The sequence below is a fragment of the Phoenix dactylifera genome, chromosome 4 (assembly GCF_051530095.1).
Source record: "Phoenix dactylifera cultivar Ajwa chromosome 4, Ajwa_hap1_PhDact_Kaust_v1.1, whole genome shotgun sequence".
Taxonomy (NCBI): Eukaryota; Viridiplantae; Streptophyta; class Magnoliopsida; order Arecales; family Arecaceae; genus Phoenix; species Phoenix dactylifera.
Window position 1 is genome coordinate 34,536,026 of NC_143193.1, and position 20,860 is coordinate 34,556,885.

General features: G+C 49.6%; 55 non-coding genes across 55 annotated transcripts; all 55 read right to left on the bottom strand.

Annotated features, from left to right (window-relative positions):
• Positions 1-143: 143 nt before the first annotated feature.
• On the bottom strand, positions 144-262 carry LOC149756011 (5S ribosomal RNA). The gene has a single exon (XR_016411684.1). It is a non-coding gene; the product is annotated as a 5S ribosomal RNA (ribosomal RNA).
• Positions 263-508: 246 nt separating this feature from the next.
• On the bottom strand, positions 509-627 carry LOC149756012 (5S ribosomal RNA). Its single transcript, XR_016405372.1, has one exon. It is a non-coding gene; the product is annotated as a 5S ribosomal RNA (ribosomal RNA).
• A 246-nt stretch (positions 628-873) lies between these two features.
• On the bottom strand, positions 874-992 carry LOC149756013 (5S ribosomal RNA). Its single transcript, XR_016408908.1, has one exon. It is a non-coding gene; the product is annotated as a 5S ribosomal RNA (ribosomal RNA).
• A 246-nt stretch (positions 993-1,238) lies between these two features.
• LOC149756014 (5S ribosomal RNA) lies at positions 1,239-1,357 on the bottom strand. The gene has a single exon (XR_016411765.1). It is a non-coding gene; the product is annotated as a 5S ribosomal RNA (ribosomal RNA).
• Positions 1,358-1,914: 557 nt separating this feature from the next.
• On the bottom strand, positions 1,915-2,033 carry LOC149756015 (5S ribosomal RNA). The gene has a single exon (XR_016406478.1). It is a non-coding gene; the product is annotated as a 5S ribosomal RNA (ribosomal RNA).
• A 246-nt stretch (positions 2,034-2,279) lies between these two features.
• Positions 2,280-2,398, bottom strand: LOC149756016 (5S ribosomal RNA). The gene has a single exon (XR_016411772.1). It is a non-coding gene; the product is annotated as a 5S ribosomal RNA (ribosomal RNA).
• Positions 2,399-2,644: 246 nt separating this feature from the next.
• On the bottom strand, positions 2,645-2,763 carry LOC149756017 (5S ribosomal RNA). The gene has a single exon (XR_016411783.1). It is a non-coding gene; the product is annotated as a 5S ribosomal RNA (ribosomal RNA).
• A 246-nt stretch (positions 2,764-3,009) lies between these two features.
• On the bottom strand, positions 3,010-3,128 carry LOC149756018 (5S ribosomal RNA). The gene has a single exon (XR_016406023.1). It is a non-coding gene; the product is annotated as a 5S ribosomal RNA (ribosomal RNA).
• Positions 3,129-3,374: 246 nt separating this feature from the next.
• LOC149756019 (5S ribosomal RNA) lies at positions 3,375-3,493 on the bottom strand. The gene has a single exon (XR_016401775.1). It is a non-coding gene; the product is annotated as a 5S ribosomal RNA (ribosomal RNA).
• A 246-nt stretch (positions 3,494-3,739) lies between these two features.
• LOC149756020 (5S ribosomal RNA) lies at positions 3,740-3,858 on the bottom strand. Its single transcript, XR_016406297.1, has one exon. It is a non-coding gene; the product is annotated as a 5S ribosomal RNA (ribosomal RNA).
• Positions 3,859-4,104: 246 nt separating this feature from the next.
• LOC149756021 (5S ribosomal RNA) lies at positions 4,105-4,223 on the bottom strand. The gene has a single exon (XR_016404027.1). It is a non-coding gene; the product is annotated as a 5S ribosomal RNA (ribosomal RNA).
• A 247-nt stretch (positions 4,224-4,470) lies between these two features.
• LOC149756022 (5S ribosomal RNA) lies at positions 4,471-4,589 on the bottom strand. The gene has a single exon (XR_016411685.1). It is a non-coding gene; the product is annotated as a 5S ribosomal RNA (ribosomal RNA).
• Positions 4,590-4,835: 246 nt separating this feature from the next.
• On the bottom strand, positions 4,836-4,954 carry LOC149756023 (5S ribosomal RNA). The gene has a single exon (XR_016406244.1). It is a non-coding gene; the product is annotated as a 5S ribosomal RNA (ribosomal RNA).
• Positions 4,955-5,200: 246 nt separating this feature from the next.
• Positions 5,201-5,319, bottom strand: LOC149756024 (5S ribosomal RNA). The gene has a single exon (XR_016406306.1). It is a non-coding gene; the product is annotated as a 5S ribosomal RNA (ribosomal RNA).
• A 246-nt stretch (positions 5,320-5,565) lies between these two features.
• LOC149756025 (5S ribosomal RNA) lies at positions 5,566-5,684 on the bottom strand. The gene has a single exon (XR_016411794.1). It is a non-coding gene; the product is annotated as a 5S ribosomal RNA (ribosomal RNA).
• A 557-nt stretch (positions 5,685-6,241) lies between these two features.
• Positions 6,242-6,360, bottom strand: LOC149756026 (5S ribosomal RNA). Its single transcript, XR_016406480.1, has one exon. It is a non-coding gene; the product is annotated as a 5S ribosomal RNA (ribosomal RNA).
• A 246-nt stretch (positions 6,361-6,606) lies between these two features.
• On the bottom strand, positions 6,607-6,725 carry LOC149756027 (5S ribosomal RNA). Its single transcript, XR_016411805.1, has one exon. It is a non-coding gene; the product is annotated as a 5S ribosomal RNA (ribosomal RNA).
• A 246-nt stretch (positions 6,726-6,971) lies between these two features.
• LOC149756028 (5S ribosomal RNA) lies at positions 6,972-7,090 on the bottom strand. Its single transcript, XR_016406024.1, has one exon. It is a non-coding gene; the product is annotated as a 5S ribosomal RNA (ribosomal RNA).
• Positions 7,091-7,336: 246 nt separating this feature from the next.
• Positions 7,337-7,455, bottom strand: LOC149756029 (5S ribosomal RNA). Its single transcript, XR_016405174.1, has one exon. It is a non-coding gene; the product is annotated as a 5S ribosomal RNA (ribosomal RNA).
• A 247-nt stretch (positions 7,456-7,702) lies between these two features.
• Positions 7,703-7,821, bottom strand: LOC149756030 (5S ribosomal RNA). The gene has a single exon (XR_016406881.1). It is a non-coding gene; the product is annotated as a 5S ribosomal RNA (ribosomal RNA).
• A 246-nt stretch (positions 7,822-8,067) lies between these two features.
• LOC149756031 (5S ribosomal RNA) lies at positions 8,068-8,186 on the bottom strand. Its single transcript, XR_016405394.1, has one exon. It is a non-coding gene; the product is annotated as a 5S ribosomal RNA (ribosomal RNA).
• Positions 8,187-8,432: 246 nt separating this feature from the next.
• Positions 8,433-8,551, bottom strand: LOC149756032 (5S ribosomal RNA). The gene has a single exon (XR_016403239.1). It is a non-coding gene; the product is annotated as a 5S ribosomal RNA (ribosomal RNA).
• Positions 8,552-8,797: 246 nt separating this feature from the next.
• On the bottom strand, positions 8,798-8,916 carry LOC149756033 (5S ribosomal RNA). The gene has a single exon (XR_016401913.1). It is a non-coding gene; the product is annotated as a 5S ribosomal RNA (ribosomal RNA).
• A 246-nt stretch (positions 8,917-9,162) lies between these two features.
• On the bottom strand, positions 9,163-9,281 carry LOC149756034 (5S ribosomal RNA). The gene has a single exon (XR_016408282.1). It is a non-coding gene; the product is annotated as a 5S ribosomal RNA (ribosomal RNA).
• Positions 9,282-9,527: 246 nt separating this feature from the next.
• On the bottom strand, positions 9,528-9,646 carry LOC149756035 (5S ribosomal RNA). The gene has a single exon (XR_016411816.1). It is a non-coding gene; the product is annotated as a 5S ribosomal RNA (ribosomal RNA).
• Positions 9,647-9,892: 246 nt separating this feature from the next.
• On the bottom strand, positions 9,893-10,011 carry LOC149756036 (5S ribosomal RNA). The gene has a single exon (XR_016403402.1). It is a non-coding gene; the product is annotated as a 5S ribosomal RNA (ribosomal RNA).
• A 246-nt stretch (positions 10,012-10,257) lies between these two features.
• Positions 10,258-10,376, bottom strand: LOC149756037 (5S ribosomal RNA). Its single transcript, XR_016405556.1, has one exon. It is a non-coding gene; the product is annotated as a 5S ribosomal RNA (ribosomal RNA).
• A 247-nt stretch (positions 10,377-10,623) lies between these two features.
• LOC149756038 (5S ribosomal RNA) lies at positions 10,624-10,742 on the bottom strand. Its single transcript, XR_016404625.1, has one exon. It is a non-coding gene; the product is annotated as a 5S ribosomal RNA (ribosomal RNA).
• Positions 10,743-10,987: 245 nt separating this feature from the next.
• On the bottom strand, positions 10,988-11,106 carry LOC149756039 (5S ribosomal RNA). The gene has a single exon (XR_016405395.1). It is a non-coding gene; the product is annotated as a 5S ribosomal RNA (ribosomal RNA).
• Positions 11,107-11,518: 412 nt separating this feature from the next.
• LOC149756040 (5S ribosomal RNA) lies at positions 11,519-11,637 on the bottom strand. Its single transcript, XR_016404626.1, has one exon. It is a non-coding gene; the product is annotated as a 5S ribosomal RNA (ribosomal RNA).
• Positions 11,638-11,882: 245 nt separating this feature from the next.
• Positions 11,883-12,001, bottom strand: LOC149756041 (5S ribosomal RNA). The gene has a single exon (XR_016405396.1). It is a non-coding gene; the product is annotated as a 5S ribosomal RNA (ribosomal RNA).
• Positions 12,002-12,247: 246 nt separating this feature from the next.
• LOC149756042 (5S ribosomal RNA) lies at positions 12,248-12,366 on the bottom strand. Its single transcript, XR_016411686.1, has one exon. It is a non-coding gene; the product is annotated as a 5S ribosomal RNA (ribosomal RNA).
• Positions 12,367-12,613: 247 nt separating this feature from the next.
• On the bottom strand, positions 12,614-12,732 carry LOC149756043 (5S ribosomal RNA). Its single transcript, XR_016401430.1, has one exon. It is a non-coding gene; the product is annotated as a 5S ribosomal RNA (ribosomal RNA).
• A 246-nt stretch (positions 12,733-12,978) lies between these two features.
• On the bottom strand, positions 12,979-13,097 carry LOC149756044 (5S ribosomal RNA). The gene has a single exon (XR_016406298.1). It is a non-coding gene; the product is annotated as a 5S ribosomal RNA (ribosomal RNA).
• Positions 13,098-13,343: 246 nt separating this feature from the next.
• On the bottom strand, positions 13,344-13,462 carry LOC149756045 (5S ribosomal RNA). Its single transcript, XR_016403427.1, has one exon. It is a non-coding gene; the product is annotated as a 5S ribosomal RNA (ribosomal RNA).
• Positions 13,463-13,709: 247 nt separating this feature from the next.
• Positions 13,710-13,828, bottom strand: LOC149756046 (5S ribosomal RNA). Its single transcript, XR_016411687.1, has one exon. It is a non-coding gene; the product is annotated as a 5S ribosomal RNA (ribosomal RNA).
• A 246-nt stretch (positions 13,829-14,074) lies between these two features.
• On the bottom strand, positions 14,075-14,193 carry LOC149756047 (5S ribosomal RNA). The gene has a single exon (XR_016405375.1). It is a non-coding gene; the product is annotated as a 5S ribosomal RNA (ribosomal RNA).
• Positions 14,194-14,440: 247 nt separating this feature from the next.
• On the bottom strand, positions 14,441-14,559 carry LOC149756048 (5S ribosomal RNA). Its single transcript, XR_016406448.1, has one exon. It is a non-coding gene; the product is annotated as a 5S ribosomal RNA (ribosomal RNA).
• A 246-nt stretch (positions 14,560-14,805) lies between these two features.
• On the bottom strand, positions 14,806-14,924 carry LOC149756049 (5S ribosomal RNA). The gene has a single exon (XR_016411827.1). It is a non-coding gene; the product is annotated as a 5S ribosomal RNA (ribosomal RNA).
• Positions 14,925-15,170: 246 nt separating this feature from the next.
• On the bottom strand, positions 15,171-15,289 carry LOC149756050 (5S ribosomal RNA). The gene has a single exon (XR_016407877.1). It is a non-coding gene; the product is annotated as a 5S ribosomal RNA (ribosomal RNA).
• A 247-nt stretch (positions 15,290-15,536) lies between these two features.
• LOC149756051 (5S ribosomal RNA) lies at positions 15,537-15,655 on the bottom strand. Its single transcript, XR_016406183.1, has one exon. It is a non-coding gene; the product is annotated as a 5S ribosomal RNA (ribosomal RNA).
• Positions 15,656-15,901: 246 nt separating this feature from the next.
• On the bottom strand, positions 15,902-16,020 carry LOC149756052 (5S ribosomal RNA). The gene has a single exon (XR_016411838.1). It is a non-coding gene; the product is annotated as a 5S ribosomal RNA (ribosomal RNA).
• A 244-nt stretch (positions 16,021-16,264) lies between these two features.
• On the bottom strand, positions 16,265-16,383 carry LOC149756053 (5S ribosomal RNA). Its single transcript, XR_016405285.1, has one exon. It is a non-coding gene; the product is annotated as a 5S ribosomal RNA (ribosomal RNA).
• A 246-nt stretch (positions 16,384-16,629) lies between these two features.
• On the bottom strand, positions 16,630-16,748 carry LOC149756054 (5S ribosomal RNA). The gene has a single exon (XR_016408230.1). It is a non-coding gene; the product is annotated as a 5S ribosomal RNA (ribosomal RNA).
• Positions 16,749-16,994: 246 nt separating this feature from the next.
• LOC149756055 (5S ribosomal RNA) lies at positions 16,995-17,113 on the bottom strand. Its single transcript, XR_016407157.1, has one exon. It is a non-coding gene; the product is annotated as a 5S ribosomal RNA (ribosomal RNA).
• A 246-nt stretch (positions 17,114-17,359) lies between these two features.
• LOC149756056 (5S ribosomal RNA) lies at positions 17,360-17,478 on the bottom strand. The gene has a single exon (XR_016406299.1). It is a non-coding gene; the product is annotated as a 5S ribosomal RNA (ribosomal RNA).
• A 246-nt stretch (positions 17,479-17,724) lies between these two features.
• LOC149756057 (5S ribosomal RNA) lies at positions 17,725-17,843 on the bottom strand. The gene has a single exon (XR_016407667.1). It is a non-coding gene; the product is annotated as a 5S ribosomal RNA (ribosomal RNA).
• A 247-nt stretch (positions 17,844-18,090) lies between these two features.
• Positions 18,091-18,209, bottom strand: LOC149756058 (5S ribosomal RNA). The gene has a single exon (XR_016411689.1). It is a non-coding gene; the product is annotated as a 5S ribosomal RNA (ribosomal RNA).
• A 246-nt stretch (positions 18,210-18,455) lies between these two features.
• LOC149756059 (5S ribosomal RNA) lies at positions 18,456-18,574 on the bottom strand. Its single transcript, XR_016411850.1, has one exon. It is a non-coding gene; the product is annotated as a 5S ribosomal RNA (ribosomal RNA).
• A 247-nt stretch (positions 18,575-18,821) lies between these two features.
• LOC149756060 (5S ribosomal RNA) lies at positions 18,822-18,940 on the bottom strand. The gene has a single exon (XR_016406449.1). It is a non-coding gene; the product is annotated as a 5S ribosomal RNA (ribosomal RNA).
• Positions 18,941-19,186: 246 nt separating this feature from the next.
• On the bottom strand, positions 19,187-19,305 carry LOC149756061 (5S ribosomal RNA). The gene has a single exon (XR_016411861.1). It is a non-coding gene; the product is annotated as a 5S ribosomal RNA (ribosomal RNA).
• A 246-nt stretch (positions 19,306-19,551) lies between these two features.
• On the bottom strand, positions 19,552-19,670 carry LOC149756062 (5S ribosomal RNA). The gene has a single exon (XR_016407879.1). It is a non-coding gene; the product is annotated as a 5S ribosomal RNA (ribosomal RNA).
• A 247-nt stretch (positions 19,671-19,917) lies between these two features.
• Positions 19,918-20,036, bottom strand: LOC149756063 (5S ribosomal RNA). Its single transcript, XR_016406184.1, has one exon. It is a non-coding gene; the product is annotated as a 5S ribosomal RNA (ribosomal RNA).
• A 246-nt stretch (positions 20,037-20,282) lies between these two features.
• LOC149756064 (5S ribosomal RNA) lies at positions 20,283-20,401 on the bottom strand. The gene has a single exon (XR_016411872.1). It is a non-coding gene; the product is annotated as a 5S ribosomal RNA (ribosomal RNA).
• Positions 20,402-20,646: 245 nt separating this feature from the next.
• On the bottom strand, positions 20,647-20,765 carry LOC149756065 (5S ribosomal RNA). Its single transcript, XR_016405286.1, has one exon. It is a non-coding gene; the product is annotated as a 5S ribosomal RNA (ribosomal RNA).
• Positions 20,766-20,860: the final 95 nt, after the last annotated feature.

Here is a 20,860-nt window from a genome sequence, read left to right on the forward strand (position 1 = left end):
GTCCCGCTATGCGGCATGGCACCGCCAGTCTCCGGACTCAGTTTATTGTCGGGGAAAAAAAATTATCCGAAGAGGAAAAGCCAAAAGCCGAAAAATTAAAAATAAATATTATCAAAAAATAAAAAAGCGGGCAAAAAATAAAAAGGGTGCAACACGAGGACTTCCCAGGGGGTCACCCATCCTAGTACTACTCTCGCCCAAGCACGCTTAACTGCGGAGTTCTGATGGGATCCGGTGCATCAGTGCTGGTATGATCGCACCCAAGACATGCCCTTCGAAACTCCCTTTTAAGACAAAGCAGCAGACCTCGACGGCCCGAGACATTCGCGCTGCCGGGGCCGTTCTGGCGTATGATTCAACGCGCTGTTCCGCTATGCGGCATGGGACCGCCAGTCTCCGGACTCAGTTTATTTTCGGGGGGAAAAAATTATCCGAAGAGGTAAAGCCAAAAGCCAAAAAATTAAAAATAAATATTATCAAAAAATAAAAAAGCGGGCAAAAAATAAAAGGGGTGCAACACGAGGACTTCCCAGGGGGTCACCCATCCTAGTACTCCTCTCGCCCAAGCACGCTTAACTGCGGGGTTCTGATGGGATCCGGTGCATTAGTGCTGGTATGATCGCACCCAAGGCATGCCCTTCGAAACTCCCTTTTATGACAAAGCAGCAGACCTCGACGGCCCGAGACATTCGCGCTGCCGGGGCCGTTCTGGCGCAGGATTCAACACGCTGTTCCGCTATGCGGCATGGCACCGCCAGTCTCCGGACTCAGTTTATTTTCGGGGAAAAAAAATTATCCGAGGAGGAAAAGCCAAAAGCCGAAAAATAAAAAATAAATGTTATCAAAAAATAAAAAAGCGGGCAAAAAATAAAAGGGGTGCAACACGAGGACATCCCAGGGGGTCACCCATCCTAGTACTACTTTCGCCCAAGCACGCTTAACTGCGGAGTTCTGATGGGATCCGGTGCATTAGTGCTGGTATGATCGCTCCCAAGACATGCCCTTCGAAACTCCCTTTTATGACAATGCAGCAGACCTCGACGGCCCGAGACATTCGCGCTGCCGGGGCCGTTTTGGCGTAGGATTCAACACGCTGTTCCGCTATGCGGCATGGCACCGCCAGTCTCCGGACTCAGTTTATTTTCGGAGAAAAAAAATTATCCGAAGAGGAAAAGCCAAAAGCCGAAAAATAAAAAATAAATGTTATCAAAAAATAAAAAAGCGGGCAAAAAATAAAAGGGGTGCAACACGAGGACTTCCCAGGGGGTCACCCATCCTAGTACTACTCTCGCCCAAGCACGCTTAACTGCGGAGTTCTGATGGGATCCGGTGCATTAGTGCTGGTATGATCGCACCCATGACATGCCCTTCGAAACTCCCTTCTATGACAAAGCAGCAGACCTCGACGGCCCGAGACATTCGCGCTGCCGGGGCCGTTCTGGCGTAGGATTCAACGCGTTGTTCCGCTATGCGGCATGGCACCGCCAGTCTCCGGACTCAGTTTATTTTCGGGGGGAAAAAATTATCCGAAGTGGAAAAGCCAAAAGCCAAAAAATTAAAAATAAATATTATCAAAAAATAAAAAAGCGGGCAAAAAATAAAAAGGGCGCAACACGAGGACTTCCCAGGGGGTCACCCATGACATTAGTGCTGGTATGATCGCACCCATGACATGCCCTTCGAAACTCCCTTTTATGACAAAGCAGCAGACCTCGACGGCCCGAGACATTCGTGCTGCCGGGGCCGTTCTGGCGTAGGATTCAACGCGCTGGTCCCGCTATGCGGCATGGCACCGCCAGTCTCCGGACTCAGTTTATTGTCGGGGGAGAAAAATTATCCGAAGCGGAAAAGCCAAAAGCCAAAAAATTAAAAATAAATATTATCAAAAAATAAAAAAGCGGGCAAAAAATAAAAAGGGTGCAACACGAGGACTTCTCAGGGGGGCACCCATCCTAGTACTACTCTCGCCCAAGCACGCTTAACTGCGGGGTTCTGATGGGATCCGGTGCATTAGTGCTGGTATGATCGCACCCAAGGCATGCCCTTCGAAACTCCCTTTTATGACAAAGCAGCAGACCTCGACGGCCCGAGACATTCGCGCTGCCGGGGCCGTTCTGGCGCAGGATTCAACACGCTGTTCCGCTATGCGGCATGGCACCGCCAGTCTCCGGACTCAGTTTATTTTCGGAGAAAAAAAATTATCCGAGGAGGAAAAGCCAAAAGCCGAAAAATAAAAAATAAATATTATCAAAAAATAAAAAAGCGGGCAAAAAATAAAAGGGGTGCAACACGAGGACTTCCCAGGGGGTCACCCATCCTAGTACTACTCTCGCCCAAGCACGCTTAACTGCGGAGTTCTGATGGGATCCGGTGCATTAGTGCTGGTATGATCGCACCCATGATATGCCCTTCGAAACTCCCTTTTATGACAAAGCAGCAGACCTCGACGGCCCGAGACATTCGCGCTGCCGGGGCCGTTCTGGCGCAGGATTCAACACGCTGTTCCGCTATGCGTCATGGCACCGCCAGTCTCCGGACTCAGTTTATTTTCGGGGAAAAAAAATTATCCGAGGAGGAAAAGCCAAAAGCCGAAAAATAAAAAATAAATATTATCAAAAAATAAAAAAGCGGGCAAAAAATAAAAGGGGTGCAACACGAGGACTTCCCAGGGGGTCACCCATCCTAGTACTACTCTCGCCCAAGCACGCTTAACTGCGGAGTTCTGATGGGATCCGGTGCATTAGTGCTGGTATGATCGCACCCATGATATGCCCTTCGAAACTCCCTTTTATGACAAAGCAGCAGACCTCGACGGCCCGAGACATTCGCGCTGCCGGGGCCGTTCTGGCGTAGGATTCAACGCGCTGTTCCGCTATGCGGCATGGCACCGCAAGTCTCCGGACTCAGTTTATTTTCGAGGGAAAAAAATTATCCGAAGAGAAAAAGCCAAAAGCCGAAAAATTAAAAATAAATATTATTAAAAAATAAAAAAGCGGGCAAAAAATAAAAGGGGTGCAACACGAGGACTTCCTAGGGGGTCACCCATCCTTGTACTACTCTCGCCCGAGCACGCTTAACTGCGGAGTTCTGATGGGATCCGGTGCATTAGTGCTGGTATGATCGCACCCATGACATGCCCATCGAAACACCCTTTTATGACAAAGCAGCAGACCTCGACGGCCCGAGACATTCGCGCTGCCGGGGCCGTTCGGGCGTAGGATTCAACGCGCTGTTCCGCTATGCGGCATGGCACCGCGAGTCTCCGGACTCAGTTTATTTTCGGGGGAAAAAAATTATCCGAAGAGGAAAAGCCAAAAGCCGAAAAATAAAAAATAAATGTTATCAAAAAATAAAAAAGCGGGCAAAAAATAAAAGGGGTGCAACACGAGGACTTCCCAGGGGGTCACCCATCCTAGTACTACTCTCGCCCAAGCACGCTTAACTGCGGAGTTCTGATGGGATCCAGTGCATTAGTGCTGGTATGATCGCACCCATGACATGCCCTTCGAAACTCCCTTTTATGACAAAGCAGCAGACCTCGACGGCCCGAGACATTCGCGCTGCCGGGGCCGTTCTGGCGTAGGATTCAACGCGCTGTTCCGCTATGCGGCATGGCACCGCCAGTCTCCGGACTCAGTTTATTTTCGGGGGGAAAAAATTATCCGAAGTGGAAAAGCCAAAAGCCAAAAAATTAAAAATAAATATTATCAAAAAATAAAAAAGCGGGCAAAAAATAAAAAGGGTGCAACACGAGGACTTCCCAGGGGGTCACCCATCCTAGTACTTCTCCCGCCCAAGCACGCTTAACTGCGGAGTTATGATGGGATCCGGTGCATTAGTGCTGGTATGATCGCACCCATGACATGCCCTTCGAAACTCCCTTTTATGACAAAGCAGCAGACCGCGACGGCCCGAGACATTCGCGCTGCCGGGGCCGTTCTCGCGTAGGATTCAACGCGCTGTTCCGCTATGCGGCATGGCACCGCCAGTCTCCGGACTCAGTTTATTTTCGGAAAAAAAAAATTATCCGAAGAGGAAAAGCCAAAAGCCGAAAAATTAAAAATAAATATTATCAAAAAATAAAAAAGCGGGCAAAAAATAAAAAGGGTGCAAAACGAGGACTTCCCAGGGGGTCACCCATCCTAGTACAACTCTCGCCCAAGCACGCTTAACTGCGGAGTTCTGATGGGATCCGGTGCATTAGTGCTGGTATGATCGCACCCATGACATGCCCTTCGAAACTCCCTTTTATGACAAAGCAGCAGACCTCGACGGCCCGAGACATTCACGCTGCCGGGGCCGTTCTGGCGTAGGATTCAACGCGCTGGTCCCGCTATGCGGCATGGCACCGCCAGTCTCCGGACTCAGTTTATTGTCGGGGAAAAAAAATTATCCGAAGAGGAAAAGCCAAAAGCCGAAAAATTAAAAATAAATATTATCAAAAAATAAAAAAGCGGGCAAAAAATAAAAAGGGTGCAACACGAGGACTTCCCAGGGGGTCACCCATCCTAGTACTACTCTCGCCCAAGCACGCTTAACTGCGGAGTTCTGATGGGATCCGGTGCATCAGTGCTGGTATGATCGCACCCAAGACATGCCCTTCGAAACTCCCTTTTAAGACAAAGCAGCAGACCTCGACGGCCCGAGACATTCGCGCTGCCGGGGCCGTTCTGGCGTATGATTCAACGCGCTGTTCCGCTATGCGGCACGGGACCGCCAGTCTCCGGACTCAGTTTATTTTCGGGGGGAAAAAATTATCCGAAGAGGTAAAGCCAAAAGCCAAAAAATTAAAAATAAATATTATCAAAAAATAAAAAAGCGGGCAAAAAATAAAAGGGGTGCAACACGAGGACTTCCCAGGGGGTCACCCATCCTAGTACTCCTCTCGCCCAAGCACGCTTAACTGCGGGGTTCTGATGGGATCCGGTGCATTAGTGCAGGTATGATCGCACCCAAGGCATGCCCTTCGAAACTCCCTTTTATGACAAAGCAGCAGACCTCGACGGCCCGAGACATTCGCGCTGCCGGGGCCGTTCTGGCGCAGGATTCAACACGCTGTTCCGCTATGCGGCATGGCACCGCCAGTCTCCGGACTCAGTTTATTTTCGGGGAAAAAAAATTATCCGAGGAGGAAAAGCCAAAAGCCGAAAAATAAAAAATAAATGTTATCAAAAAATAAAAAAGCGGGCAAAAAATAAAAGGGGTGCAACACGAGGACTTCCCAGGGGGTCACCCATCCTAGTACTACTTTCGCCCAAGCACGCTTAACTGCGGAGTTCTGATGGGATCCGGTGCATTAGTGCTGGTATGATCGCTCCCAAGACATGCCCTTCGAAACTCCCTTTTATGACAATGCAGCAGACCTCGACGGCCCGAGACATTCGCGCTGCCGGGGCCGTTTTGGCGTAGGATTCAACACGCTGTTCCGCTATGCGGCATGGCACCGCCAGTCTCCGGACTCAGTTTATTTTCGGGGAAAAAAAATTATCCGAAGAGGAAAAGCCAAAAGCCGAAAAATAAAAAATAAATGTTATCAAAAAATAAAAAAGCGGGCAAAAAATAAAAGGGGTGCAACACGAGGACTTCCCAGGGGGTCACCCATCCTAGTACTACTCTCGCCCAAGCACGCTTAACTGCGGAGTTCTGATGGGATCCGGTGCATTAGTGCTGGTATGATCGCACCCATGACATGCCCTTCGAAACTCCCTTCTATGACAAAGCAGCAGACCTCGACGGCCCGAGACATTCGCGCTGCCGGGGCCGTTCTGGCGTAGGATTCAACGCGTTGTTCCGCTATGCGGCATGGCACCGCCAGTCTCCGGACTCAGTTTATTTTCGGGGGGAAAAAATTATCCGAAGTGGAAAAGCCAAAAGCCAAAAAATTAAAAATAAATATTATCAAAAAATAAAAAAGCGGGCAAAAAATAAAAAGGGCGCAACACGAGGACTTCCCAGGGGGTCACCCATGACATTAGTGCTGGTATGATCGCACCCATGACATGCCCTTCGAAACTCCCTTTTATGACAAAGCAGCAGACCTCGACGGCCCGAGACATTCGTGCTGCCGGGGCCGTTCTGGCGTAGGATTCAACGCGCTGGTCCCGCTATGCGGCATGGCACCGCCAGTCTCCGGACTCAGTTTATTGTCGGGGGAGAAAAATTATCCGAAGCGGAAAAGCCAAAAGCCAAAAAATTAAAAATAAATATTATCAAAAAATAAAAAAGCGGGCAAAAAATAAAAAGGGTGCAACACGAGGACTTCTCAGGGGGGCACCCATCCTAGTACTACTCTCGCCCAAGCACGCTTAACTGCGGGGTTCTGATGGGATCCGGTGCATTAGTGCTGGTATGATCGCACCCAAGGCATGCCCTTCGAAACTCCCTTTTATGACAAAGCAGCAGACCTCGACGGCCCGAGACATTCGCGCTGCCGGGGCCGTTCTGGCGCAGGATTCAACACGCTGTTCCGCTATGCGGCATGGCACCGCCAGTCTCCGGACTCAGTTTATTTTCGGAGAAAAAAAATTATCCGAGGAGGAAAAGCCAAAAGCCGAAAAATAAAAAATAAATATTATCAAAAAATAAAAAAGCGGGCAAAAAATAAAAGGGGTGCAACACGAGGACTTCCCAGGGGGTCACCCATCCTAGTACTACTCTCGCCCAAGCACGCTTAACTGCGGAGTTCTGATGGGATCCGGTGCATTAGTGCTGGTATGATCGCACCCATGATATGCCCTTCGAAACTCCCTTTTATGACAAAGCAGCAGACCTCGACGGCCCGAGACATTCGCGCTGCCGGGGCCGTTCTGGCGTAGGATTCAACGCGCTGTTCCGCTATGCGGCATGGCACCGCAAGTCTCCGGACTCAGTTTATTTTCGAGGGAAAAAAATTATCCGAAGAGAAAAAGCCAAAAGCCGAAAAATTAAAAATAAATATTATCAAAAAATAAAAAAGCGGGCAAAAAATAAAAGGGGTGCAACACGAGGACTTCCTAGGGGGTCACCCATCCTTGTACTACTCTCGCCCGAGCACGCTTAACTGCGGAGTTCTGATGGGATCCGGTGCATTAGTGCTGGTATGATCGCACCCATGACATGCCCATCGAAACACCCTTTTATGACAAAGCAGCAGACCTCGACGGCCCGAGACATTCGCGCTGCCGGGGCCGTTCGGGCGTAGGATTCAACGCGCTGTTCCGCTATGCGGCATGGCACCGCGAGTCTCCGGACTCAGTTTATTTTCGGGGGAAAAAAATTATCCGAAGAGGAAAAGCCAAAAGCCGAAAAATTAAAAATAAATGTTATCAAAAAATAAAAAAGCGGGCAAAAAATAAAAGGGGTGCAACACGAGGACTTCCCAGGGGGTCACCCATCCTAGTACTACTCTCGCCCAATCACGCTTAACTGCGGAGTTCTGATGGGATCCGGTGTATTAGTGCTGGTATGATCGCACCAATGATATGCCCTTCGAAACTCCCTTTTATGACAAAGCAGCAGACCTCGACGGCCCGAGACATTCGTGCTGCCGGGGCCGTTCTGGCGTAGGATTCAACGCGCTGGTCCCGCTATGCGGCATGGCACCGCCAGTCTCCGGACTCAGTTTATTGTCGGGGGAGAAAAATTATCCGAAGCGGAAAAGCCAAAAGCCAAAAAATTAAAAATAAATATTATCAAAAAATAAAAAAGCGGGCAAAAAATAAAAAGGGTGCAACACGAGGACTTCTCAGGGGGTCACCCATCCTAGTACTACTCTCGCCCAAGCACGCTTAACTGCGGGGTTCTGATGGGATCCAGTGCATTAGTGCTGGTATGATCGCACCCAAGACATGCCCTTCGAAACTCCCTTTTATGACAAAGCAGCAGACCTCGACGGCCCGAGACATTCGCGCTGCCGGGGCCGTTCTGGCGCAGGATTCAACACGCTGTTCCGCTATGCGGCATGGCACCGCCAGTCTCCGGACTCAGTTTATTTTCGGGGAAAAAAAATTATCCGAAGAGGAAAAGCCAAAAGCCGAAAAATAAAAAATAAATGTTATCAAAAAATAAAAAAGCGGGCAAAAAATAAAAGGGGTGCAACACGAGGACTTCCGAGGGAGTCACCCATCCTAGTACTACTCTCGCCCAAGCACGCTTAACTGCGGAGTTCTGATGGGATCCGGTGCATTAGTGCTGGTATGATCGCACCCATGATATGCCCTTCGAAACTCCCTTTTATGACAAAGCAGCAGACCTCGATGGCCCGAGACATTCGCGCTGCCGGAGCCGTTCTGGCGTAGGATTCAACACGCTGTTCCGCTATGCGGCATGGCACCGCCAGTCTCCGGACTCAGTTTATTTTCGGGGGGAAAAAATTATCCGAAGAGGAAAAGCCAAAAGCCGAAAAATTAAAAATAAATATTATCAAAAAATAAAAAAGCGGGCAAAAAATAAAAAGGGTGCAACACGAGGACTTCCCAGGGGGTCACCCATCCTAGTACTACTCTCGCCCAAGCACGCTTAACTGCGGAGTTCTGATAGGATCCGGTGCATCAGTGCTGGTATGATCGCACCCAAGACATGCCCTTCGAAACTCCCTTTTAAGACAAAGCAGCAGACCTCGACGGCCCGAGACATTCGCGCTGCCGGGGCCGTTCTGGCGTATGATTCAACGCGCTGTTCCGCTATGCGGCATGGCACCGCCAGTCTCCGGACTCAGTTTATTTTCGGGGGGAAAAAATTATCCGAAGAGGTAAAGCCAAAAGCCAAAAAATTAAAAATAAATATTATCAAAAAATAAAAAAGCGGGCAAAAAATAAAAGGTGTGCAACACGAGGACTTCCCAGGGGGTCACCCATCCTAGTACTACTCTCGCCCAAGCACGCTTAACTGCGGAGTTCTGATGGGATCCGGTGCATTAGTGCTGGTATGATCGCACCCATGACATGCCCATCGAAACACCCTTTTATGGCAAAGCAACAGACCTCGACGGCCCGAGACATTCGCGCTGCCGGGGCCGTTCTGGCGTAGGATTCAACGCGCTGCTCCGCTATGCGGCATGGCACCGCCAGTCTCCGGACTCAGTTTATTTTCGGGGGGAAAAAATTATCCGAAGTGGAAAAGCCAAAAGCCAAAAAATTAAAAATAAATATTATCAAAAAATAAAAAAGCGGGCAAAAAATAAAAAGGGTGCAACACGAGGACTTCCCAGGGGGTCACCCATCCTAGTACTTCTCCCGCCCAAGCACGCTTAACTGCGGAGTTATGATGGGATCCGGTGCATCAGTGCTGGTATGATCGCGCCCAAGACATGCCCTTCGAAACTCCCTTTTAAGACAAAGCAGCAGACCTCAACGGCCCGAGACATTCGCGTTGCCGGGGCCGTTCTGGCGTATGATTCAACGCGCTGTTCCGCTATGCGGCATGGCACCGCCAGTCTCCGGACTCAGTTTATTTTCGGGGGGAAAAAATTATCCGAAGAGATAAAGCCAAAAGCCAAAAAATTAAAAATAAATATTATCAAAAAATAAAAAAGCGGGCAAAAAATAAAAGGGGTGCAACACGAGGACTTCCCAGGGGGTCACCCATCCTAGTACTACTCTCGCCCAAGCACGCTTAACTGCGGAGTTCTGATGGGATCCGGTGCATTAGTGCTGGTATGATCGCACCCATGATATGCCCTTCGAAACTCCCTTTTATGACAAAGCAGCAGACCTCGACGGCCCGAGACATTCGCGCTGCCGGGGCCGTTCTGGCGTAGGATTCAACGCGCTGTTCCGCTATGCGGCATGGCACCGCAAGTCTCCGGACTCAGTTTATTTTCGAGGAAAAAAAATTATCCGAAGAGAAAAAGCCAAAAGCCGAAAAATTAAAAATAAATATTATCAAAAAATAAAAAAGCGGGCAAAAAATAAAAGGGGTGCAACACGAGGACTTCCCAGGGGGTCACCCATCCTTGTACTACTCTCGCCCGAGCACGCTTAACTGCGGAGTTCTGATGGGATCCGGTGCATTAGTGCTGGTATGATCGCACCCATGACATGCCCATCGAAACACCCTTTTATGACAAAGCAGCAGACCTCGACGGCCCGAGACATTCGCGCTGCCGGGGCCGTTCGGGCGTACGATTCAACGCGCTGTTCCGCTATGCGGCATGGCACCGCGAGTCTCCGGACTCAGTTTATTTTCGGGGGAAAAAAATTATCCGAAGAGGAAAAGCCAAAAGCCGAAAAATTAAAAATAAATGTTATCAAAAAATAAAAAAGCGGGCAAAAAATAAAAGGGGTGCAACACGAGGACTTCCCAGGGGGTCACCCATCCTAGTACTACTCTCGCCCAATCACGCTTAACTGCGGAGTTCTGATGGGATCCGGTGCATTAGTGCTGGTATGATCGCACCAATGATATGCCCTTCGAAACTCCCTTTTATGACAAAGCAGCAGACCTCGACGGCCCGAGACATTCGTGCTGCCGGGGCCGTTCTGGCGTAGGATTCAACGCGCTGGTCCCGCTATGCGGCATGGCACCGCCAGTCTCCGGACTCAGTTTATTGTCGGGGGAGAAAAATTATCCGAAGCGGAAAAGCCAAAAGCCAAAAAATTAAAAATAAATATTATCAAAAAATAAAAAAGCGGGCAAAAAATAAAAAGGGTGCAACACGAGGACTTCTCAGGGGGTCACCCATCCTAGTACTACTCTCGCCCAAGCACGCTTAACTGCGGGGTTCTGATGGGATCCGGTGCATTAGTGCTGGTATGATCGCACCCAAGACATGCCCTTCGAAACTCCCTTTTATGACAAAGCAGCAGACCTCGACGGCCCGAGACATTCGCGCTGCCGGGGCCGTTCTGGCGCAGGATTCAACACGCTGTTCCGCTATGCGGCATGGCACCGCCAGTCTCCGGACTCAGTTTATTTTCGGGGAAAAAAATTATCCGAAGAGGAAAAGCCAAAAGCCGAAAAATAAAAAATAAATGTTATCAAAAAATAAAAAAGCGGGCAAAAAATAAAAGGGGTGCAACACGAGGACTTCCGAGGGAGTCACCCATCCTAGTACTACTCTCGCCCAAGCACGCTTAACTGCGGAGTTCTGATGGGATCCGGTGCATTAGTGCTGGTATGATCGCACCCATGATATGCCCTTCGAAACTCCCTTTTATGACAAAGCAGCAGACCTCGATGGCCCGAGACATTCGCGCTGCCGGAGCCGTTCTGGCGTAGGATTCAACACGCTGTTCCGCTATGCGGCATGGCACCGCCAGTCTCCGGTGCATTAGTGCTGGTATGATCGCACCAATGATATGCCCTTCGAAACTCCCTTTTATGACAAAGCAGCAGACCTCGACGGCCCGAGACATTCGTGCTGCCGGGGCCGTTCTGGCGTAGGATTCAACGCGCTGGTCCCGCTATGCGGCATGGCACCGCCAGTCTCCGGACTCAGTTTATTGTCGGGGGAGAAAAATTATCCGAAGCGGAAAAGCCAAAAGCCAAAAAATTAAAAATAAATATTATCAAAAAATAAAAAAGCGGGCAAAAAATAAAAAGGGTGCAACACGAGGACTTCTCAGGGGGTCACCCATCCTAGTACTACTCTCGCCCAAGCACGCTTAACTGCGGGGTTCTGATGGGATCCGGTGCATTAGTGCTGGTATGATCGCACCCAAGACATGCCCTTCGAAACTCCCTTTTATGACAAAGCAGCAGACCTCGACGGCCCGAGACATTCGCGCTGCCGGGGCCGTTCTGGCGCAGGATTCAACACGCTGTTCCGCTATGCGGCATGGCACCGCCAGTCTCCGGACTCAGTTTATTTTCGGGGAAAAAAATTATCCGAAGAGGAAAAGCCAAAAGCCGAAAAATAAAAAATAAATGTTATCAAAAAATAAAAAAGCGGGCAAAAAATAAAAGGGGTGCAACACGAGGACTTCCGAGGGAGTCACCCATCCTAGTACTACTCTCGCCCAAGCACGCTTAACTGCGGAGTTCTGATGGGATCCGGTGCATTAGTGCTGGTATGATCGCACCCATGATATGCCCTTCGAAACTCCCTTTTATGACAAAGCAGCAGACCTCGATGGCCCGAGACATTCGCGCTGCCGGAGCCGTTCTGGCGTAGGATTCAACACGCTGTTCCGCTATGTGGCATGGCACCGCCAGTCTCCGGACTCAGTTTATTTTCGGGGGGAAAAAATTATCCGAAGAGGAAAAGCCAAAAGCCGAAAAATTAAAAATAAATATTATCAAAAAATAAAAAAGCGGGTAAAAAATAAAAAGGGTGCAACACGAGGACTTCCCAGGGGGTCACCCATCCTAGTACTACTCTCGCCCAAGCACGCTTAACTGCGGAGTTCTGATGGGATCCGGTGCATCAGTGCTGGTATGATCGCACCCAAGACATGCCCTTCGAAACTCTCTTTTAAGACAAAGCAGCAGACCTCGACGGCCCGAGACATTCGCGCTGCCGGGGCCGTTCTGGCGTATGATTCAACGCGCTGTTCCGCTATGCGGCATGGCACCGCCAGTCTCCGGACTCAGTTTATTTTCGGGGGGAAAAAATTATCCGAAGAGGTAAAGCCAAAAGCCAAAAAAATTAAAAATAAATATTATCAAAAAATAAAAAAGCGGGCAAAAAATAAAAGGGGTGCAACACGAGGACTTCCCAGGGGGTCACCCATCCTAGTACTACTCTCGCCCAAGCACGCTTAACTGCAGAGTTCTGATGGGATCCGGTGCATTAGTGCTGGTATGATCGCACCCATGACATGCCCATCGAAACACCCTTTTATGGCAAAGCAGCAGACCTCGACGGCCCGAGACATTCGCGCTGCCGGGGCCGTTCTGGCGTAGGATTCAACGCGCTGTTCCGCTATGCGGCATGGCACCGCCAGTCTCCGGACTCAGTTTATTTTCGGGGGGAAAAAATTATCCGAAGTGGAAAAGCCAAAAGCCAAAAAATTAAAAATAAATATTATCAAAAAATAAAAAAGCGGGCAAAAAATAAAAAGGGTGCAACACGAGGACTTCCCAGGGGGTCACCCATCCTAGTACTTCTCCCGCCCAAGCACGCTTAACTGCGGAGTTATGATGGGATCCGGTGCATTAGTGCTGGTATGATCGCACCCATGACATGCCCTTCGAAACTCCCTTTAATGAGAAAGCAGCAGACCGCGACGGCCCGAGACATTCGCGCTGCCGGGGCCGTTCTGGCGTAGGATTCAACGCGCTGTTCCGCTATGCGGCATGGCACCGCCAGTCTCCGGACTCAGTTTATTTTCGGAAAAAAAAAATTATCCGAAGAGGAAAAGCCAAAAGCCGAAAAATTAAAAATAAATATTATCAAAAAATAAAAAAGCGGGCAAAAAATAAAAAGGATGCAACACGAGGACTTCCCAGGGGGTCACCCATCCTAGTACAACTCTCGCCCAAGCACGCTTAACTGCGGAGTTCTGATGGGATCCGGTGCATTAGTGCTGGTATGATCGCACCCATGACATGCCCTTCGAAATTCCCTTTTATGACAAAGCAGCAGACCTCGACGGCCCGAGACATTCACGCTGCCGGGGCCGTTCTGGCGTAGGATTCAACGCGCTGGTCCCGCTATGCGGCATGGCACCGCCAGTCTCCGGACTCAGTTTATTGTCGGGGAAAAAAAATTATCCGAAGAGGAAAAGCCAAAAGCCGAAAAATTAAAAATAAATATTATCAAAAAATAAAAAAGCGGGCAAAAAATAAAAAGGGTGCAACACGAGGACTTCCCAGGGGGTCACCCATCCTAGTACTACTCTCGCCCAAGCACGCTTAACTGCGGAGTTCTGATGGGATCCGGTGCATCAGTGCTGGTATGATCGCACCCAAGACATGTCCTTCGAAACTCCCTTTTAAGACAAAGCAGCAGACCTCGACGGCCCGAGACATTCGCGCTGCCGGGGCCGTTCTGGCGTATGATTCAACGCGCTGTTCCGCTATGCGGCATGGCACCGCCAGTCTCCGGACTCAGTTTATTTTCGGGGGAAAAAAATTATCCGAAGAGGAAAAGCCAAAAGCCAAAAAATTAAAAATAAATGTTATCAAAAAATAAAAAAGCGGGCAAAAAATAAAAGGGGTGCAACACGAGGACTTCCTAGGGGGTCACCCATCCTAGTACTACTCTCGCCCAAGCACGCTTAACTGCGGAATTCTGATGGGATCCGGTGCATTAGTGCTGGTATGATCGCACCCATAACATGCCCTTCGAAACTCCCTTTTATGACAAAGCAGCAGACCTCGACGGCCCGAGACATTCGCGCTGCCGGGGCCGTTCTGGCGTAGGATTCAACGCGCTGGTCCCGCTATGCGGCATGGCACCGCCAGTCTCCGGACTCAGTTTATTGTCGGGGGAAAAAAATTATCCGAAGAGGAAAAGCCAAAAGCCAAAAAATTAAAAATAAATATTATCAAAAAATAAAAAAGCGGGCAAAAAATAAAAAGGGTGCAACACGAGGACTTCCCAGGGGGTCACCCATCCTAGTACTACTTTCGCCCAAGCACGCTTAACTGCGGAGTTCTGATGGGATCCGGTGCATTAGTGCTGGTATGATCGCTCCCAAGACATGCCCTTCGAAACTCCCTTTTATGACAATGCAGCAGACCTCGACGGCCCGAGACATTCGCGCTGCCGGGGCCGTTTTGGCGTAGGATTCAACACGCTGTTCCGCTATGCGGCATGGCACCGCGAGTCTCCGGAGTCAGTTTATTTTCGGGGAAAAAAAATTATCCGAAGAGGAAAAGCCAAAAGCCGAAAAATAAAAAATAAATGTTATCAAAAAATAAAAAAGCGGGCAAAAAATAAAAGGGGTGCAACACGAGGACTTCCCAGGGGGTCACCCATCCTAGTACTACTCTCGCCCAAGCACGCTTAACTGCGGAGTTCTGATGGGATCCGGTGCATTAGTGCTGGTATGATCGCACCCATGACATGCCCTTCGAAACTCCCTTTTATGACAAAGCAGCAGACCTCGACGGCCCGAGTCATTCGCGCTGCCGGGGCCGTTCTGGCGTAGGATTCAACGCGCTGTTCCGCTATGCGGCATGGCACCGCCAGTCTCCGGACTCAGTTTATTTTCGGAGGGAAAAAATTATCCGAAGTAGAAAAGCCAAAAGCCAAAAAATTAAAAATAAATATTATCAAAAAATAAAAAAGCGGGCAAAAAATAAAAAGGGCGCAACACGAGGACTTCCCAGGGGGTCACCCATCCTAGTACTTCTCTCGCCCAAGCACGCTTAACTGCGGAGTTATGATGGGATCCGGTGCATTAGTGCTGGTATGATCGCACCCATGACATGCCCTTCGAAACTCCCTTTTATGACAAAGCAGCAGACCTCGACGGCCCGAGACATTCGTGCTGCCGGGGCCGTTCTGGCGTAGGATTCAACGCGCTGGTCCCGCTATGCGGCATGGCACCGCCAGTCTCCGGACTCAGTTTATTGTCGGGGGAGAAAAATTATCCGAAGCGGAAAAGCCAAAAGCCAAAAAATTAAAAATAAATATTATCAAAAAATAAAAAAGCGGGCAAAAAATAAAAAGGGTGCAACACGAGGACTTCTCAGGGGGTCACCCATCCTAGTACTCCTCTCGCCCAAGCACGCTTAACTGCGGGGTTCTGATGGGATCCGGTGCATTAGTGCTGGTATGATCGCACCCAAGGCATGCCCTTCGAAACTCCCTTTTATGACAAAGCAGCAGACCTCGACGGCCCGAGACATTCGCGCTACCGGGGCCGTTCTGGCGCAGGATTCAACACGCTGTTCCGCTATGCGGCATGGCACCGCTAGTCTCCGGACTCAGTTTATTTTCGGGAAAAAAAAATTATCCGAGGAGGAAAAGCCAAAAGCCGAAAAATAAAAAATAAATGTTATCAAAAAATAAAAAAGCGGGCAAAAAATAAAAGGGGTGCAACACGAGGACTTCCCAGGGGGTCACCCATCCTAGTACTACTCTCGCCCAAGCACGCTTAACTGCGGAGTTCTGATGGGATCCGGTGCATTAGTGCTGGTATGATCGCACCCATGATATGCCCTTCGAAACTCCCTTTTATGACAAAGCAGCAGACCTCGATGGCCCGAGACATTCGCGCTGCCGGGGCCGTTCTGGCGTAGGATTCAACACGCTGTTCCGCTATGCGGCATGGCACCGCCAGTCTCCGGACTCAGTTTATTTTCGGGGGAAAAAAATTATCCGAAGGGGAAAAGCCAAAAGCCGAAAAATAAAAAATAAATGTTATCAAAAAAAAAAAGCGGGCAAAAAATAAAAGGGGTGCAACACGAGGACTTTCCAGGGGGTCACCCATCCTAGTACTACTCTCGCCCAAGCACGCTTAACTGCAGAGTTCTGATGGGATCCGGTGCATTAGTGCTGGTATGATCGCACCCATGACATGCCCTTCGAAACTCCCTTTTATGACAAAGCAACAGACCTCGACGGCCCGAGACATTCGCGCTGCCGGGGCCGTTCTGGCGTATGATTCAACGCGCTGTTCCGCTATGCGGCATGGCACCGCCAGTCTCCGGACTCAGTTTATTTTCGGGGGGAAAAAATTATCCGAAGAGGAAAAGCCAAAAGCCAAAAAATTAAAAATAAATATTATCAAAAAATAAAAAAGCGGGCAAAAAATAAAAAGGGTGCAACACGAGGACTTCCCAGGGGGTCACCCATCCTAGTACTTCTCTCACCCAAGCACGCTTAACTGCGGAGTTATGATGGGATCCGGTGCATTAGTGCTGGTATGATCGCACCCGTGACATGCCCTTCGAAACTCCCTTTTATGACAAAGCAGCAGACCGCGACGGCCCGAGACATTCGCGCTGCCGGGGCCATTCTGGCGTAGGATTCAACGCGCTGTTCCGCTATGCGGCATGGCACCGCCAGTCTCCGGACTCAGTTTATTTTCGGGGGGAAAAAATTATCCGAAGAGGAAAAGCCAAAAGCCGAAAAATTAAAAATAAATATTATCAAAAAATAAAAAAGCGGGCAAAAAATAAAAAGGGTGCAACACGAGGACTTCCCAGGGGGTCACCCATCCTAGTACTGCTCTCGCCCAAGCACGCTTAACTGCGGAGTTCTGATAGGATCCGGTGCATCAGTGCTGGTATGATCGCCCCCAAGACATGCCCTTCGAAACTCCCTTTTAAGACAAAGCAGCAGACCTCGACGGCCCGAGACATTCGCGCTGCCGGGGCCGTTCTGGCGTATGATTCAACGCGCTGTTCCGCTATGCGGCATGGCACCGCCAGTCTCCGGACTCAGTTTATTTTCGGGGGGAAAAAATTATCCGAAGTGGAAAAGCCAAAAGCCAAAAAATTAAAAATAAATATTATCAAAAAATAAAAAAGCGGGCAAAAAATAAAAAGGGTGCAACACGAGGACTTCCCAGGGGGTCACCCATCCTAGTACTTCTCCCGCCCAAGCACGCTTAACTGCGGAGTTATGATGGGATCCGGTGCATTAGTGCTGGTATGATCGCACCCATGACATGCCCTTCGAAACTCCCTTTTATGACAAAGCAGCAGACCGCGACGGCCCGAGACATTCGCGCTGCCGGGGCCGTTCTGGCGTAGGATTCAACGCGCTGTTCCGCTATGCGGCATGGCACCGCCAGTCTCCGGACTCAGTTTATTTTCGGAAAAAAAAAATTATCCGAAGAGGAAAAGCCAAAAGCCGAAAAATTAAAAATAAATATTATCAAAAAATAAAAAAGCGGGCAAAAAATAAAAAGGATGCAACACGAGGACTTCCCAGGGGGTCACCCATCCTAGTACAACTCTCGCACAAGCACGCTTAACTGCGGAGTTCTGATGGGATCCGGTGCATTAGTGCTGGTATGATCGCACCCATGACATGCCCTTCGAAACTCCCTTTTATGACAAAGCAGCAGACCTCGACGGCCCGAGACATTCACGCTGCCGGGGCCGTTCTGGCGTAGGATTCAACGCGCTGGTCCCGCTATGCGGCATGGCACCGCCAGTCTCCGGACTCAGTTTATTGTCGGGGAAAAAAAATTACCCGAAGAGGAAAAGCCAAAAGCCGAAAAATTAAAAATAAATATTATCAAAAAATAAAAAAGCGGGCAAAAAATAAAAAGGGTGCAACACGAGGACTTCCCAGGGGGTCACCCATCCTAGTACTACTCTCGCCCAAGCACGCTTAACTGCGGAGTTCTGATGGGATCCGGTGCATCAGTGCTGGTATGATCGCACCCAAGACATGTCCTTCGAAACTTCCTTTTAAGACAAAGCAGCAGACCTCGACGGCCCGAGACATTCGCGCTGCCGGGGCCGTTCTGGCGTATGATTCAACGCGCTGTTCCGCTATGCGGCATGGCACCGCCAGTCTCCGGACTCAGTTTATTTTCGGGGGAAAAAAATTATCCGAAGAGGAAAAGCCAAAAGCCAAAAAATTAAAAATAAATGTTATCAAAAAATAAAAAAGCGGGCAAAAAATAAAAGGGGTGCAACACGAGGACTTCCCAGGGGGTCACCCATCCTAGTACTACTCTCGCCCAAGCACGCTTAACTGCGGAGTTCTGATGGGATCCGGTGCATTAGTGCTGGTATGATCGCACCCATAACATGCCCTTCGAAACTCCCTTTTATGACAAAGCAGCAGACCTCGACGGCCCGAGACATTCGCGCTGCCGGGGCCGTTCTGGCGTAGGATTCAACGCGCTGGTCCCGCTATGCGGCATGGCACCGCCAGTCTCCGGACTCAGTTTATTGTCGGGGGAAAAAAATTATCCGAAGAGGAAAAGCCAAAAGCCAAAAAATTAAAAATAAATATTATCAAAAAATAAAAAAGCGGGCAAAAAATAAAAAGGGTGCAACACGAGGACTTCCCAGGGGGTCACCCATCCTAGTACTACTTTCGCCCAAGCACGCTTAACTGCGGAGTTCTGATGGGATCCGGTGCATTAGTGCTGGTATGATCGCTCCCAAGACATGCCCTTCGAAACTCCCTTTTATGACAATGCAGCAGACCTCGACGGCCCGAGACATTCGCGCTGCCGGGGCCGTTTTGGCGTAGGATTCAACACGCTGTTCCGCTATGCGGCATGGCACCGCGAGTCTCCGGAGTCAGTTTATTTTCGGGGAAAAAAAATTATCCGAAGAGGAAAAGCCAAAAGCCGAAAAATAAAAAATAAATGTTATCAAAAAATAAAAAAGGGGGCAAAAAATAAAAGGGGTGCAACACGAGGACTTCCCAGGGGGTCACCCATCCTAGTACTACTCTCGCCCAAGCACGCTTAACTGCGGAGTTCTGATGGGATCCGGTGCATTAGTGCTGGTATGATCGCACCCATGACATGCCCTTCGAAACTCCCTTTTATGACAAAGCAGCAGACCTCGACGGCCCGAGTCATTCGCGCTGCCGGGGCCGTTCTGGCGTAGGATTCAACGCGCTGTTCCGCTATGCGGCATGGCACCGCCAGTCTCCGGACTCAGTTTATTTTCGGAGGGAAAAAATTATCCGAAGTAGAAAAGCCAAAAGCCAAAAAATTAAAAATAAATATTATCAAAAAATAAAAAAGCGGGCAAAAAATAAAAAGGGCGCAACACGAGGACTTCCCAGGGGGTCACCCATCCTAGTACTTCTCTCGCCCAAGCACGCTTAACTGCGGAGTTATGATGGGATCCGGTGCATTAGTGCTGGTATGATCGCACCCATGACATGCCCTTCGAAACTCCCTTTTATGACAAAGCAGCAGACCTCGACGGCCCGAGACATTCGTGCTGCCGGGGCCGTTCTGGCGTAGGATTCAACGCGCTGGTCCCGCTATGCGGCATGGCACCGCCAGTCTCCGGACTCAGTTTATTGTCGGGGGAGAAAAATTATCCGAAGCGGAAAAGCCAAAAGCCAAAAAATTAAAAATAAATATTATCAAAAAATAAAAAAGCGGGCAAAAAATAAAAAGGGTGCAACACGAGGACTTCTCAGGGGGTCACCCATCCTAGTACTCCTCTCGCCCAAGCACGCTTAACTGCGGGGTTCTGATGGGATCCGGTGCATTAGTGCTGGTATGATCGCACCCAAGGCATGCCCTTCGAAACTCCCTTTTATGACAAAGCAGCAGACCTCGACGGCCCGAGACATTCGCGCTACCGGGGCCGTTCTGGCGCAGGATTCAACACGCTGTTCCGCTATGCGGCATGGCACCGCCAGTCTCCGGACTCAGTTTATTTTCGGGGAAAAAAAATTATCCGAGGAGGAAAAGCCAAAAGCCGAAAAATAAAAAATAAATGTTATCAAAAAATAAAAAAGCGGGCAAAAAATAAAAGGGGTGCAACACGAGGACTTCCCAGGGGGTCACCCATCCTAGTACTACTCTCGCCCAAGCACGCTTAACTGCGGAGTTCTGATGGGATCCGGTGCATTAGTGCTGGTATGATCGCACCCATGATATGCCCTTCGAAACTCCCTTTTATGACAAAGCAGCAGACCTCGATGGCCCGAGACATTCGCGCTGCCGGGGCCGTTCTGGCGTAGGATTCAACACGCTGTTCCGCTATGCGGCATGGCACCGCCAGTCTCCGGACTCAGTTTATTTTCGGGGGAAAAAAATTATCCGAAGAGGAAAAGCCAAAAGCCGAAAAATAAAAAATAAATGTTATCAAAAAAAAAAAAGCGGGCAAAAAATAAAAGGGGTGCAACACGAGGACTTTCCAGGGGGTCACCCATCCTAGTACTACTCTCGCCCAAGCACGCTTAACTGCAGAGTTCTGATGGGATCCGGTGCATTAGTGCTGGTATGATCGCACCCATGACATGCCCTTCGAAACTCCCTTTTATGACAAAGCAACAGACCTCGACGGCCCGAGACATTCGCGCTGCCGGGGCCGTTCTGGCGTATGATTC